This window comes from Carassius auratus, chromosome 10 (assembly GCF_003368295.1).
Source record: "Carassius auratus strain Wakin chromosome 10, ASM336829v1, whole genome shotgun sequence".
NCBI lineage: Eukaryota > Metazoa > Chordata > Actinopteri > Cypriniformes > Cyprinidae > Carassius > Carassius auratus.
The window spans coordinates 15,129,182-15,144,250 of record NC_039252.1 but is presented as its reverse complement, the minus strand read 5'-3'; the positions used below and the strand labels follow the sequence as shown (position 1 = coordinate 15,144,250).

The following is a 15,069-nucleotide window of genomic DNA, read 5'->3' as shown; positions in this document are numbered from 1 at the left end:
TGCACTAGTATCACTGTATCTTCACTGCAAGTAAGTGGTGTGACACTACACAACTAGACTGCACCTATTAAATTACTGTGACATAGGGTGAATCACATGAGCTCCACTTCTATTTTGATTTGCATTTAGTGCAAGCTACGTATAAACTGCATGATTATGGTTCCAACATGTCAGTATGATGCTATACTTATATGCTGTCCTCTAGATATGATCCTTATACTCAAAATAAATAATTGCTGCCTAAAATTGCTTGTTTAACTGAAACATGACTTTACTAAACACATAACATATTATCTTATAGTTGTATATTACTGCCATATAATAGCTACTGATAATAATACTTCCTTATTCCGACACTAAAACAAGCATTTTTGAAAGGTTGCTTTGAAACTCTATGCACTGTGAAAAGTGCTAAAATAAACTTGAATCACATGTTACGCAAATCAAAGTTCTTGCTGTCAATTTACTCTTAATTGGACCACATACATCAAAGGAAAATATATCACCCAAAAATGAAAATTCTGTCATTAATTACTCATTTCCAACATGAAATCCGTTCTTGGATTTCATCAACAATATCTTCATTTGTGTTCCGAAGATGAACTAAAGTTCAGATTGACATGAGGGAGAGACAGAATTTTCATTTTTGGGTGAACTTTCCTTTTAAATGATTCGCTAATAGAACTGTAAACATTTTTTAAAGATTATGAAAAACTTTGAAATACTTTATTATTATTACTAGTATTATTATTACTACAGATAAACAGTCTAAACACCCTCGTGTCATTAACTTATACCTCACAGTAATGGTTTGTGGTTGTGGACCTAGCTGAAAAATGACCCGTGGTTCAGTGAAGGAGTCATTTGAGTAATGACTCTCGATGATGAATCATCAGTGAATCAATTACCCAAATGACTCATTTGAGTGAGATGATTCACTTACTGAGCGAGTCTGCTTTAAATCACTGCACAAGTGAGATCAGGAGTCACGCAAATCGTTTTGACTGGTTAAAAAGATTTGTTTTGTAAGAGAGTTTTTCTGTAAATCAGACGTCACTGCTTGTGTTCTGTCCGGGAGCGCACACTAACAGGTTGATATATGTGACAAAGCGCTTTATTGCAGCAAAGTGTTCCTGAATAGATTTTAAATCATTTTTGTTTATGTTTTTATATACTTTTTTGGTTCATATTTCCTGTAAATACCCAGAAGTCTGAATGCACATTCTGATTTTGTTGGATCATGTTGCTTGTTTTCAATATAGACGTAGGAGAGAGAAAGACAAAGTAAGCATATGTGAAAAACACAGAGAGAGAGAGAGAGAGTGAGAGAGATGGTTGTTGTGGACTGCAGTCTCCCCCTTGAACAGGGAGTTTTATCTCTACTACATACGGCCTGTTAAAACGGCCTCAGACTGTTCCATGCTGCTCTGATAATGAGCAAACAGGGGCAATTGAATGTCAATGCCCCCGTGGGAACAGAGGAAATGTGCCCGGGGGGGCTATGGCCGCCCCCCACCCCCTCCTCCCCCCTGAGCGGCCGGTCTAGAGCGAGAGAGAGGCAGTGTAACCTTGCGGAGTTGTCTCTTTGTCCTCTGATCGGCTCACTGGGTGGGTCGGGGGGGTTCTCGCTGACAGCTGAGTTTCCCCCACAGGTGGGCCTCATGCAAACAATGCAGATTGGGCTGTTTTAAAGTCACAGGCTGATTTTGACCTTCCAGAACTTCATTAGGACGTGACCTTTGGGGGTACTTATCATTCTAGACATGGGTTGACATATTTCCCTCAGTTTGGTTTAGAATGTCGTTCCAAACCTGAATGCTGTTATTTTGCCTGTGGAACACAAATAGATGGGTATGCACATTTTTTCAATACCATATTGTTTATGAGCTGATATTAAAGTTTATAAAATTGTATGTTATTGTCCATTAACATAACAAATGTAATACTGGCGCATTTTCAACTGAATTTAATAGAAAAGCTTCAAAAATTATGTCTGGTCATGAGAACCAATAATGTGTGATCATGTAATTGACATTTTATGTGATGCAGTGAAAGCCGTCATATATTGGCTTGCAGGCCAAGTTCAGTCAAAGATATCAAACGGCTTCAGGCAAATAAGTTGTATGAAACCTCTTGAGGGTGAGTAAATATTGACAGAGGTTAAATTTTGAACTATTCCTTCAAAAGTAGACTTCCTTCCATTTTCCACAGTCAAGCTGAGGTCTGTAACACGTGTCCTAAACACAAACACGATCCCCTATCAACCACAACATCAGCAATCCGACACGGACCAATACGACAAGAGAGGTTCAATAACTCGATCCTTTTAACGCTCAGTAATAAAATCTCACCCAACTGTGTCACTTAGAAAGCCGATACACTGTCCTTTACAATGTGTCTATCTCAATCTGGAAGGATTCTGATGTGCAACAAAGTCCAAAAGGAAAAGCGTGCTTCTTGTAAAGCTTGCCCTACAAAAAAAACGTAGCTTCTCCAGAGAATGGCGTGTTAAGTTAGAAACAAGGCCAGACGCGACATGACAAGAAAGATGTCAGAGTGTGTTTGTCACCTGATGAGAACCATGCCTTGGTGTCAGTAACAACACCGATGCCTCCTCTGAGAAAAAGATCTTCGGGATCGCAGTAAGAAAAAGTTCAGAGAGGGAAAGAATAACAGCGGAAGAGAGTGCTGTGATGGCACATTCAAATCCCAAGGCTGCGTGGAAATGTTTTTACAAGGGGCTCTGTCCTTTCCATCTGATAGTCAAATGAGCAGAAGAAAAGCAAAGCAGCCCCTCCCAGACCACTCGCTCCCTCTCTTGTATCCAGGGATTAACCAAAGACCACAAAGTAGGTCAAGAAGACATGCTCTGAAAGCGCAAGGAAGGATAGACCGTGAACCACCTCTCTGTGACAGGCCAGGACTTGTCCTTCTGCTAGATTTCGCCTCACTTACTCACACGTATGCACACCAGCGGCAACCTAGATTTCAAATTTGAGTTGAGGCACAGAAGTGACAGCCAAAGTGTTTGAGAGCCTGCGAATGTAGGTTAAATGCTGGAGATGTAAAGAGGGACATCTAGAGTAAATACTCTTTTCCCCGTCAGCCACTCGGGAGCTTTTAAACTTATTTATTCATGAAACGACAAGCTCAAATCACTCATCACTTTTGATTAACGCAGGGAACGTCGGTTCGGAAACCATTTTCATGACGTGAATGCACTAGAGACCCTCGTCTCATCTCGCACCTTTGGATTCTGAGACTTTGTGTGTCTTTGAGCCTAAGGGAGCCAAAAAAGGATTTTAAAATTGGATGAAATCACCTCCCGCCTCTTTCTGACACATATCATGGAGATATCAAGGGGCTAACGGGTGCTCAGACGGACTTTGAACCTCTGTGAGTGTAACGCTCGCTTTAATACCTGCGATGATCAGACACTGAGCGCTCCGAAAGCTTCCTGTTAAAGATATAATCCTGTGAGGGCTATTTTTAGACGTACATTTGGAGCCCTGCAAAAACAGAATATTAAATCTCATGCCTTCACGCCTGTCTGATTATTTATGAATACATCTTTATCTAGGTCATGACTTTGGATGCTGTGGTGATCACCTGTGTCATTTACTCTCCGCTTAAAGGAATGGTTTTAATAAAGCCTGATTCATGTTGTGTTTATTATTATTAGAATTATTATTATTTATTTTTTTGTATGTGTTGGATATTCATGTTATTTATTTATTTATTCATTTATTGCATTTGTATCCCAGTTTGTGTTGTGGGTTTTTTTTTTTTTGCTTTTGCATGTAACAATATAAATCGATTTTTTATTTATAAATTTTTTATATATTTTGCCCTTTGTATCCTGGACCATGTTGTGTGTTTTTTTTTTATGTTTTCGGATTTGTTTTTTTAACTAGATTGCCAGATTGTGTTATGTTTTTTATCTATGCTTTTGCATGTATAATTAATATATATATATATATAGATGGGCAATTTAACATGCTTTCCATTCATCTTTGCATTTAATTCATCTTTGCATTTATGAACCTGAAGTAAAGAATGTTAATGATGTGAAGAAAAGGGGAGGCAAGTTTCAAAGTGCAACACTGTAATCCAGCGAAATAATTCAACAAATAACCATATATTGAGTAAATCATGTTACTCAAGAAGTTTAACATATTAACAACAAATTCAAGTTTCTGTGTTTTTTAAGTCAGAATCTTTCTCTCCCTTGAGAGAAACTTGATTCTTGTTTACTTAACTTTTTGACTTTTTGCCATTCTTCTACCTAATTTGGTTAGAACAAACTGTTTTGTACAAATCTAAGAGAGTAAGTTTGTATCTGGTGACATTCAAATGGTTATTGCAAACACCTTCCAACCTTAATGCACTCCTGAGTGTATGTTTACGTTGACTGCCGTCTTATGTGTCTAAACAAAAAGGTCATTTGAAGTTTCAGAAGTTTGAATGGCACTGTTTCATTAGTCGCACCTGTAGTGTGTCATGCTTCTGAGGTTTGTAGAGCTTAAGATGTATTGATTTTCATTTTACCAGTGAGCTCTTGCTGCCAGCATGCTTGTTTTCCTATGTCGTCTCATTTCATGTCATATCTTTTGCTCGTGTTGATCTCTCTTCTTCTTTGGCCACCAGATACACAGAGGTTAATGCATGGATGGGGCCAGAGGTCAAAGGTTAATGTCCTCTGACACAGCGGTGTCTTCCCCTTGAGACAGTCAGGCGTCTTGAGTCCAAATGCCCTGGGTGACCTGCTGGACCTGTAGAACCAGAGAATAATCCTGGCAGAGTTGAATTTTGTATGGGAAAACTGGATTATACTTCAGTCTGCCAAACTTGTTTGTGACAATCAGTTGAATCTAGAAATAATTTGATTTTGAAAGGTTTTGAGAAGGCAGTTTGGAATAATTAAAAAATGGAAGAAAAAATGGAAGAAATTAAAAAAACTTTATTTTTGTGAATTTTGAGCATCAGTACTCAAGTCTTAAGTGTCACATGAGACATCAGAAATCATTATAATATGCTGATTTGGTGTTCAGAAATATTTCTTATCATTATAAATATTGAAAACAGTTGTGCTGCTTAATATTTTTGTGTTTTGAGGATCTCTTCTGAAATTCTAGTGGCAACATTTTAAGGTTATTGATTTATTTTCTTCTAAGGACAATTTAAGCTAAATTTAAACTCCATTCCTTCTCTTTGCTGTCAGCAAAAAATAATTGAGCTAAAGCAATCTCATTTGTGACTTTTCTTTCCGTGGTTTACATGTTTGAACAGGTTTTATAATCATGTAAATAAAAGATGAAAAGATTGATTGTAAATATATGTTTACACTGAATGCAAAACCTGCCAGTACATGTTCCCAGAATCTCCCAAATCTGTAAAATGCCTGTGATGCTGTAAAGATGATTATCAACAGGCTGAATTGCAGATGACATAGTCCATAAAGAATATGTTGACGATGGAGGCCAATGAACAGAAAAAAACACACTTAAGCACACATGTGTCTCTGTTCTGAGGTCAAAGGTTGGCGTTCCGTGAACCATGGTTCTGTGAAAAGCTTTGGAGCACAGGTCACCAGCTCGAGATGGTGAAGGAAAGAAGGGCGGATATTGTATCTCCATTCATGTGACATTTGAGGTCATAGTTCAAAGATGAAAGGTCCCCTAAGTTCAAAGGTCAACTTGGTGAGATAGCACTGAAATTGCTGATCCAGTGTGTCTCCACGATCCAGGAACTTGTAGATGAATCACACTTGAAAAACATGGATTCATACTGAAATGCTAAAAAAAAATAAAAAAAATAAAAAAAAAACAGTGCTCAAAAAACAACAACAACAACAATTCTGTTGGTGGACAAAAAATATTCAATATTCAAATCTAAACCGTCAAAACAACATACTGTGTCAACTTCTTGTTATACTGTACTGATTTTTGGAAAGATGGAAATTACCCGTATGTTAAAATTATACGTCTTTGTTCTATGATAAATGGCTTTTCTGTTTTGTTCTGTCAGATAAGTTACAATATAAATATTTATACATTTTTGCTTATACAATGCAATATATATGTAGCCGCAAAGTTTTTGTTTTCCTTAGATTACTCAGATTATTAATGGTGAGAGGTGAGGTAGCGCGTCTGGCTGTGCGCGCGCCCGCACGTACACAAAGCGTCTCCTGTAGCTTTAAGCTGCGCTCACTCACTCAGCCAGGGAGGGATAGAAAGAGAGAGAGAGAGTGTGTGGAGGAGGAGGAGTGTGAACATTGCGGAGTTCTCGGGGATTCCGAGAATACACAGTTCAGACTCAGACCCGACAGTCGGTGATGGAGGCCGACAAGTTTTTGGACTCTACTTCTATTTGACGCGGCTCGCGGCTCACGTCTGCGCGCAGGAAACGCTCAAGCTCGGTTAGCGGAATCAGGTACGTGTCGAGACCACTCGATGCCCGCCCAGCAGCTGGAAAGACTCCGCTGCATATGACTGTGGTGTTTGCTGTTTATTGTGGTCCTAGGAGGTACTGAGAGAAAAAATGGAACGTGGGACTCCGTTTACACGGGACGCGTTGTTTGGTTTATAAACAGGGCGCCTTGGTTAAAAGTTGAACTGTTTTTAACTTGACACCGCATTTGAAAACGTGAGACCAAAGACGCAAGAACGCACGCTGTGTGAATCGCAATGGTCGCTGCTGTCATTTAGTTTCCATTTTGTTTCTCTGTTACAGTCAGTGCGATGTTACCCTTTCACTTATCTGCTGCTTTATCATTCATACACGAGAACTGGTCATTTATAGCTCTGTGTTTCCAGGCCATATCTTTTATAATATTTTAGAATTTAATATTATGTAATGGAGTGTGAGAAGTCTTGCATGTGATTTATTGTGTTGATCTTGACACTTTCCTGTATTTATGATCTATATATATATATATATATTTATTTATTTATTTTTTTATTTTTTTATTTTTTTATAAAAGAGCTGTCATTAAGAGCTGTCATTAGTAGTCATAAAGTCAATACTACTTTTTGTTAATCTCTTCAGGACAAGATCTTACCTTTTACCAGACATACATTTTGGACTTTTCATTGTTTATAGTTTTCATGTATTTATAAATTTTTTTATATATATTGCCCTATAGGTTTCCTGTGGCTTCAGTCAATAAAAATGGGGTAGACGAGGTCAAAGGTTGCAGTTTAGAGGTAGTCAGAGATCATAGTTAGGGTTCAGTGTTGGTTCAGGTGGCTTTGTTTGGTAAAGGAAAAGACCAGTTACTGAAAAGTGTTTGTCTTGGTCTGTGGGAAGAGCATAAATCTGCATGTATTTTGAAGAAGCTAATTGAGAGACAAGTTATTTAATCAGTTTTCTTATCGAAAATCTTTTACTTTTATATCATATGTCTCATATCATATCAGGCATTTTTTCAGTTTGTTAGATCAACAATACAGGTGCAAAATGTCTCCAAATACTCTCCTGACATAGCAACAAGATGGGAAAGAGTCAGGCTGACAGCACTATGTGACCTGTTATCTGGCTTCTTTAAGATTGATACTGACTTGAAATGATGCTATCACTGCTAGATAAATGAAAATGAACACATGGCGACCTAATTTCTCAGAGGGGATGTCAATACAGTGAACTGAGAGTGGTTAAAACCGTGCTGGGTCATCGTCATATTAAAAAAAAGTTTCCTATTGTGATGTCTGTTCACCTCCTTCTGGCTTAGACCTTTCTTATTGTGTTTAACTTTTATCCTAAAGTGGCTTTTTTTTATACAGTAGTACTCAAACACATGGTTTTAGCTTGTGCAACACAAACTTCATGGTGTAACGTGTCATAAATCCATAGAAGCCACGGGCGCTTTACACTCATTAACAGGTCAGTTGACAGCTCAGGGACACAGTGGTTGCGTGTTTGTTCCTTGTGCAATGAATCTTGTTTTATACTGGGTATATCAGTGATAATAGGTGGCCTGGAGATCAACAGGAAGCGGTACTGTTTATACGAGAGGTTTTGTACATCAAAAGAAGGGATGGAGGTGGTTGTCTGGCTCAGGGAATTGAAACGCTGAGACAGTATGAAATACAAGGCACAGATTCTTCTCTACTCAGCCTTGGGACAGAGGCAGGGCTTTCATTTATAGAGATGGATTGATTTTTGCTGATTGATTTACTGTAAACGATTTATAGTTTGCTGAATTTGCGGTGGAGGTTTGCTGGGAGATGCAACTCCGATAAATTGAGCATCACCACACATTAGTGACCTAAACACAGCAACCAGTTGACCAACCATTACATTTTTGAACAATTCAAATTAGGTTTGGGCAATATGGAAAAAATATCATTTCACGATTTGTTGTTATTTACAGCCAAACTAATTTCCCTATTATAAAGACTAAACCTTTCAAGGTAACAAAAAAAAAAGAATGGCAGATATTTAGGCCAAAGAGGGCAAAGATAAAAATCTTTGTTCTTATTTTTTAATAATAAAGATAAAAGAATTACAAAGATACATGTTACAACTACACATAATATACAAATAAAACAGTGTTTTATTTGCAAGTACCATATGTGTATTTGGCAGGAGCATTCAAGAAGTTGCATGAACAAATATAAAAATAAAACACTATATAAACTGATTCCTAAAGCAACTGTATTAAATTTCTTCAGTCAAGAGCAGTGAGTTATTTTTCTCTTTTGTGTTTTGTCGTTTTATTAACGTTAAAGGAATAGTTCACCCATAAATAAAAATTCTGTCCGCTGTCTGTCAATTCTGTCATAGTGCTTTATTTTTATACCAACATTTACTCACTTGGTTTTAAACCTGAATAAGTTTCTTTCTTCTTCTGAACATAAATGCTATTTTGAGGAACATGGGAAACCAAACAGTTGCTGGTCCAAAGTGACTTCCACAGTATTTTTTGCTACTATCAAATTGTGACCAGCAACTGTTTGGTTACCCACACTCTTCAAAATATCTTCTTTGTGTTCAACACAAGAAAGAAATTAATACAGGTTTGGGACAACATGACAGTGACTAAATAATGACAGAAATGAAATTTCAGAAGTCATTTTCATTCCATCTTGCAAGCAGGCCTAATGCCTGGTAAATCCGTGTTTGTGAGCTCAGCGCTGCTTAGTGCTCAGCCGTTACCGGAGACTCTATCGCTCCCTCTCTAACAGCGCCTCCTGCTGGCATAAAAATAATTTGCATATTTAGGGTTATGTTAGGCTTCGGGTGTATGTGGTGCTCAGTGAAAGTGCAGGTCAGGCCAGTGCATGAAACATTTAAAAGCACAAGCAAATTATGTGAGAGTAACTTTACCAAGGAGTTAACACGATGGAGGCACCAGAACTGCAGCTGATACTATAATATTTCTTCAAAATCAGATCGTGGAGACATTTTTATCGTCCACGATCAAAAATCGTTATATCGCACACCCCTAATTCAAATTATAAATTTGATTCCCTCTTATGCATTTTGTATACAAATTTTGGCATGGTTAGATTAAGGGCCAGTAAATTTATGCAGTACTCTTTAACATTGGCAGATACCATCTAGAACTGGCTGTAACTAGATGTTAATCTGGCCTTGTTACCATTTAGCAGCTAATCATGAATGATTTGCAAAGAATGGTGAATGAAAAGCATGTAAGTCACTTGTAAAGCCTCCAAAACTGACAAATGCTGATCCCAAGAAACACAATATCAACGTGATATACATGATATAGTTAATTTAATAGAATGACCCGGCTGCCCTTTAACTGCCAGCTGTATTTCTGTATTGGCCACTATGTCCTGAGGCGAGATGGACCTGGAGGTCAAGGAATCCTGGCAATTGGGTTCAGGAAGATTTTACTGCTCCTGGGGGACGTTACTAATGGTGTCTTATTTTAAGCAGGCTATATGCTGCGCTAAGTGAAATGCCAGTGATTCTAAAGTTGTAAGGCTTAGTCGTTTGTCTCTCTCTGAGCTGAGAGATGAATACATGCAGATTTTGCAGTCCAAGTCCGCAGCGTGCCAAGCTGTCCTAACCATATTAGTGGCCTGTCCTTTCAGAAACCTTCAAAGTTCTGAGAAGGACACAAACCCTGCAGTAATGCTGAAGAGATGAACACTCTCAAAACGATCTGCAATCAGTGCATCAGTACGACATTCGCAGAGCAGGCGACATGAATGATCCCGGCTTCATTATTTCTATCATCTGAAAGCTTTCAGATCATACAGGCCTAAGTAATTAACTAAAGAGGAGTTTTCAGAATTCATGAATGAAAGATGGATGTGTGGGTTATGAAGACTGCTGCTTGAGGTATGGTCCCCATTGACTTTTATTTTATGTGCATGAACAGTTAGCAATCACAAATACCTTCTTTTTTTCTCCTGCAGAAGAAAGTAAAGGCTCCGATATACTTTAAATGAAGATCATTTTTGTTCTTCGTTTGGGGGCAAAAAGAGGTTTGAAAAGGCTGAGCATTGGTATACTGTATTCAAACATTACGACACCCCTGCCCTGCTGGAGGCGGGGTGTAGATTATTATGTGTCGTGCCGCCCGAGCGTGTGCCCTAAAAACCTCAACGATACAATGATTCAATGATGTGATGATAAAATGTAGATTTTTATTTTTTTTTGGTCTGAAAACTTTAGCATGATGTGAAAAAAATATTGTTCATTTATTTTATTAAACTGGGTAAACTGTTGCACCTTTTTATATTTTATGTGGTGTTATGAATTTATTTAAAAACAAAGATTAATGTTCTTTTGGCATTTCATTTATTGCATACCTTTTAAATTCACCTACAGAAAAAACGGCAGCAGTAGCTGTCATGGCTTTGGAACACTTGCATCGGATGTTTGCTTTTTATAACTCGTGCTTCGTTGCAATTTCTTTTTAGGATTTTAATTGTCAGAATCGTAAAAGTCTCTCCGCAAGTGATAGTACAGGTGCGGATATATTTGTACCAGCTCAGCTATTCGACACTCCAGTGTTCAAATTGCTAATAACTTGGTGTTGTTGCTGTTCTAGATGTTGTTCTCCTTTCTGAACTCTGTGAAATGAGAAATGAAATCTCATGTCAAAGAAGGCAGAGTTCCTGAACCCACCCAACGATTGTGTAATTTTCACGGACCAGTGGAAGCTCATAGGTGTTTTGGAGCCAAAACGAACTCCCCAAGAAAGTACACTCTGGTCAGCTGTTTCGAACTGCTGAAACAAACTCAAAATGAACTTCTTTTTTTTCCTGATTTTGTTCGAAATGACGTCACATCAGTTTGAAGTATATGAGGGCGTTAAATCATGCAGATTAGGAGTGACCCAGGTTTAAATAAATGATGGCAGAATTGTCTTTTTTTTTTTTTGTGGAACTGTCCCTTTAAATCACATGCTGACTTTCCTCTACCAAATCTGATCACGAGTAGTGACCGGTATAAGCGGCAACCCCTTGTGATGGAATCACGTGAGATGGATGTTAATACCAGATGTAAACCGGGTCTTTGTATTTTTTTGCAGCTTTGATCTAATAGCTTCCTGCTTCTGTGGATGTCATGGGGGCCTTTGTCAAGCGGACTGTTTCTGCTAAGTCTCATTTCATGCAGAGGTCAGGAGTCAATCACAGTGGAGCAGATTTACACCGCCTATTTTTTATTATTTTTTTGCACAAAGCGGCACGTTAAAACCCCCCGAAACTAATAAAGTCCTGTCACTTTCGGAGCAGCCCACCCATCACTGGCCTCAGACTGCTGAATCACTTAAGACTTACTTAAAGGGGTTAAAATGAGCTGAGCTGTTGCCAGGCAACAAGGGACACCTCAGCAGCCACTGGATGTGGGGTGTAGCTATCTGTCCCTTATGCACAGCCAGCGTCGAAAGCGTTGAAAGATTCTCACCGCATGCCCGTGCTCTCAAAGCACTCTAATGCTTCACACAGTGAGGCATGCTGGGATATATTATTATGGACTGCTGTTTGTATGCACTCCTGCCACAAGAAGTAGACACGAGTGGAAAGTGTTGGATTTTTTTGTGTTGAACTAAGACCTTCTCCATGTGAAATGCAATTCCCGTGCGTTCACGTTCACGCTCTCCGCATCCCAATCAGCTGCGGGCCGTTGATTAGTTGAGTTTGAGCTCGTGTCTTTCTATAGTTTGGGAGATGCCCTTGGACAGATGTCCTTGTGTCCTAGCGGACCGCTTGGGGCTTATGGAGAGGGTGCCTGCTTTCCTGGCATTAACGCGTCTCTCTGACCTTGACCTGACTGAGTTGACCTGAAAGCTTTTAAGTAACACTCTAAAGCAGGATTCGGTCATGTGACACCATGTGAAGAGCTTACGTGCCACAATTGACTAGAGGTGTGGGTAAGAGGTTTTTTCATTCATATTATAAGTTAACAGCTTCACCGCTGTGCATGATGAATATTGATTCAGTGATTGATTTTGCATAACACCAAAATGACAAATTGTGGTGGACAAAGACTTTGCCTGCAGTCTGGTCTGTTCTGGTGGAAAGAAATATTAGATCTAATTCAGTTGTTTTCGCAACTTGCTACATAAGCTAAATATGGATAGAAATATTCAATGTTGATATTTATGTATGCTATTTGGCTCTGAAATGGTTTTTAACTGTGATGTATTATTTTTATTTTTTTTAATTGGCACTAAGTAAGACTCTTTAATAATCACTTTATTAGTCATATCTCATAAAAGGAATCACTTTAATAATATTGTTGTTGTTGTTGTTAAAAATAATAGTTATTATTATTATTATTATTACAATATTATTACCAATAATAATAATACATTTGTTAATTATTCAATATGTTTATAAGGAATCATCATTTTAACTAATTAATCACAGTTACAAAGAATGATACAAAAAGTTATATATTTATTTTTATATTTATTATTTGTTGTATTTATTATGTATTTATTTTAAACATCAAAATTTAATAAATGCATCAATATTATAATAAATATGATAATATTTTAAAATCTAATAGTCTATTTTCTAATAAATATTTTATGAGTATATCATAAACAAATAAAATTCATTTTGGGGTTTTTCATTTTTGCTTATTTCTTTTTCTTTTGTATTTTTGCTAATTTTTTGAAATTGCCTGAAAGATTCCCAGAAATGAACTGAACTTCCCGACTCTATCAGCATTTTTGCTGCTATAGCTGGTATAAGGTTCATGTACTCCCAGCGCACTGGGATCTGCAGAGTTTGCCTTTTTCACAAAGCCGCTGTGGTGGAGTTGGTATTTTTCACAGTTATAACAAAATCAGTTCTGCTCCAGTGGACCTTTTGGTGAAGCCAGAGTTGAGTATTTGAGTGAGCTAATGCTGAACGCTTGTGTGTCTGTCCTGAGACTGGATGAGGGCCATGTAGAAACTGGTTCACCTGTGGCCACTGACCTGTGGTAGATGTTTACATGTGCTGTCGCTCTGCTTGTGTAAGTACATTTACATGGCTGATTCAGTAGCAAAGGCCAGGCGGCTCACATAGAGCAGATCTTTTCTTTAAGCCACCTGTCTCTTTGTCCAGGGCTGCCCTTTTCAGTTATATTAAGGTATGGCTTGCCCTAAATACACTTAAACAGGTTTAATAAAGGTCAATGATCAGTTTGACTAGGCTGCTTGTTGTTGCCCTTTAGATTTCTTTACGTGAATGTGTTGATGTAATGCAATTTTGTAGATTTTAATTTTAGCTCATTGATTGCTTACCCATTCTAAAGTGTTTATTCACATTCTAAAGTCAATCTTATTGGCAGCATTTGTCTTTTTAGGTGGTTGTTTGTAGTGTTAAATATCAGGAAGGCCAATATTAAAGGTGATTTTATTTATTTTTTTTATAATTTTTAATGAGAATAAACATTTTGAGCAATTTTCAGCAATTTTGCACATATTAAATATGATTACAGCATTTGCTGAGATGTGTCCAGGGTGTTTAAGTTTAAACATGGCAAAACCATTTGTTTTTTGTCAGAGACAAACAAATTCAAGCTTGACTTGTTGTCATTGTGAGCCTGATCGATATATATTTATATGTATGTGTTTGTGTTGTTTGCAACATGTTCTCACCTTACAATAATGATCCATAAGACATTCACACAGTCAGCACAACACAACTCAAAGTTCCTTTTATGAGATATGACTAAGAATAAAAAATTATAATAATTAAAAAAATAAAGATTTTTGTAATCGTATTATTTTATGTATTTAAAAATTTATTTTATTTGTAATATTTTTATTTTTATTTCTTTTTATTCTTATAACGATTTGTTATATAGGCTAATTACATAATTGATTCATAATTGAAAGAATAATATTTATTTATTTATAAGTAATATTGATTATTTGTCAGTTGAGTGAAATTTGAAACCTGAGTTTTGGTCTTTGTTAAAATGCCTTGGCTGGTACCTAGGTAAACTTGGGTCCTTCAGCTTTTGAGTTGTTGGCATGTCGGTGTCTTGTTTTCACTGATGAGGTCATTTTCTAAATGTCCTGAATCATAAATTGTGTACGTGATGTGTGTGATTCACACACTGTTTAATGAAGGCATGTGTTGGGAGTGTTCCTGTCATCTGATAAGACCCTGTTACGTCACTGATGCGAGGAGCATGTGCTCTCTAGATACTGGGGTTAATGAACCTACTGTAGACTCTCTCTCTCTCTCTCCTGTGTTAGTGTTTTCTGAGCTGCCTGATCAGACTCTGCAGCAGTCTTCATACACTCTCTTTGAGAGGGAAAAAAAAGAAAGAAAAGTGGGCCATGGTGACCTATTTTTCTCACAGTTCAGGGAGGCCGAGGGTTGCGGTGCTGCAGTCAGTCAGAAGGGGTGCAGGGGCTGTCACCAGACGCAGCCACACAGAAGTGGGTCAACGGCAGGAGCTGTGTCTTGAGAACGGCTTGTCAAACAGTATAGAGAAGCTGCAAATGAAGCACATATTATAAGCCCAAAACTGTCCATGAAGGCCTCAGGTCTCTCAGGACCTTCACACCCATTGCCTCCACTGGGACAAAATACAATATGGTATCGTTACAGTTCAGAAACAATGGCTATGCATTCTGTACAT

The 15,069-nt window shown here is 37.8% G+C and overlaps 1 protein-coding gene across 1 annotated transcript in view; it reads left to right on the top strand.

Annotated features, from left to right (window-relative positions):
• The first annotated feature begins 6,205 nt into the window (after window positions 1-6,205).
• LOC113110006 (nuclear receptor-interacting protein 1-like) overlaps window positions 6,206-15,069 on the top strand; it is a 29,130-nt gene continuing 20,266 nt past the window's right edge. The window contains exon 1 of the mRNA XM_026273976.1: window positions 6,206-6,432. The gene's annotated coding sequence lies outside the window, so the exon portion shown is untranslated. The remainder of the gene's footprint in view (window positions 6,433-15,069) is intronic.